Source organism: Apaloderma vittatum, unplaced genomic scaffold (genome assembly GCF_000703405.1).
Source record: "Apaloderma vittatum isolate BGI_N311 unplaced genomic scaffold, ASM70340v1 scaffold26638, whole genome shotgun sequence".
In the NCBI taxonomy this organism is placed as follows: domain Eukaryota; kingdom Metazoa; phylum Chordata; class Aves; order Trogoniformes; family Trogonidae; genus Apaloderma; species Apaloderma vittatum.
Window position 1 is genome coordinate 3,884 of NW_009731652.1, and position 1,896 is coordinate 5,779.

Sequence of the window (1,896 nt, forward strand, 5' to 3'; positions counted from 1 at the left end):
CGGCCCTGCCCACCCTGCCGGCGCCCAGGTGATGCTGACACGTCACCCGGCCAGTGTCCGTGGTCAGTGCTGGCACCTCCTGCCCACAGCTGGGGGAAGGATTCGCTGCATCCCTTCATTTTTTTCCATTAAATACCACTGGTTTCTGACAGCGCCGCCCCATGCTACAGGGTCAGTGATCAGGGCTGGCTGCATTCACCATCCCCTTCCTCGATGGGTGCCCAGACAGGGAAACTGAGGCACACAGCAAAAGAAGACCCTGCAAGAGTATCCCTGGGGTGAGGCGCCAGCCAGCTGCCCCCAGCCTCCTGCTGTGCCTGACCCTGCCCGCAAGGGAACAACGTCCCAGGGCCCTCCTGCCCGCTCCCAGCAGCACGACAGCCACCAGCAGCCACCAGTCCCTGCAGAAGGCAGCCACGACACTGTGGTGCTCCCCCTCCCCCGTTCCAAGCTAGCACAGCGGATGGGGAAGGGTTTCCAATCCCCGGAAAACCCCGGCTGCCGCCCATTCAGCCCCAAAACAATCCCTGGGCAGTGTGCCAGCTGCCGGCTTCCACCCTCCTGCCTAAGCCAGGCAGCATCGGAGGGGGCTTCGCATCATTTTTGGGGGGGGGAACAGACAGAGAGAAGCCCCCTCACCATGGGCTGACCCCACAGCCAGGCAGGACCGGGCAGGGCTTGTTCCCGGAGCACTGCCTGTCAGAAATAGGAAGAGAGCTCTCTCTCGGGCTGATTTTCCCCTTTTTTTAAAAGAAGCAAGCAGCTACCCGGCTCTAAAGTGCCACGTTAATCCGCCGACAAAAAAATTATTTAGCCAACATATACTTTGCAGCCCGCAATTTAAGATGCTTTCTGGTCAGCATATATTTAGTGCAATACATGCACTATATTTCTAGCCAGCATATATTTAAGGAGCTGGTCACAGCTTTCGGGGTCCACCTCACCGAGAGGGGATTTTCCATCTTGCTGCCTGGCCCCATCCTGTTTTATGCCTTCAAATACCCAGGCGTGGATGGAAGCGATGCACAACTGGAAAATTTTCCTTATGACAGGGGAGAAGATGGAATTCAATCTGGCAGCGGGTCTGGAGCCATCCCCATCCCCAGCAGCCCATCCTCAGCCACCGTGCCGGCATGTTTTCCTGGCCCAGCAAACAGCAGTGATTATTTGAGCACGGATTTATCGATGGTTTTTACTGCAGAACAGATGGACAGATGGATGGATGGACAGAGGGACGGCTGCAGAGCCCACCTTCCTCAGCACCTCTGGTGTCCTCGCCATTCAAAGGTGCGTGTTAAAAGCAGAGTTATCCTAAAGACTCAAAAAACAATAACAAAGAGATTCCCCCTCCACGTTTTCCTCCCTACCCAAAATAGATGGAAAATTGCTGTAAAAATAATCGTGTTTTTTTAAAACCCCACAGCGACACAGGGCGTTTTTCCCAGGGGCCATCCCGTTCCGGCACAGGGCTGGCCGCTTCCCAGGAGGGGCCGGCACATTGGTGGCCAGCATGAGACGCCATGTCCCTGGATGGGACCCCTAAAAATTGGAGGGGCACTGGGGATGTATGGACCCTCCCTGTCCAAGGCAGTCGATGGAAATGCAGCAAAAAAACCCCACAAAAACAACAACAAAAAAGCCCCCACAACAAAAATCAATAAAATAGAAGTAAATCGGCAGTGGGAAGGATGTCTGGAGCATGTAGGAGGGGGTGGGCTGGGTATGGTTTCCTGGGGGAACACAGCAAAGCACCCCAAGAAAATGGAGTTCCTGCAAACCGTCATCCACCAAAAGCCCCCCCAGGCATGGGGACACGACGATGCTCCCCACATTTCCCCCCGCCTAAAACACCCAGAGCAGCTCTGGTGCAGCTCATGCCGGAGAGCTGCCCCCATG

General features: G+C 55.6%; 1 protein-coding gene across 1 annotated transcript in view; it reads right to left on the reverse strand.

Moving 5' to 3' along the window:
• LOC104278337 (guanine nucleotide-binding protein G(i) subunit alpha-2-like) overlaps nt 1-1,896 on the reverse strand; it is a gene marked incomplete at both ends in the record, with an annotated part of 5,372 nt that overhangs the window by 2,425 nt on the left and 1,051 nt on the right. The window lies entirely within an intron of this gene.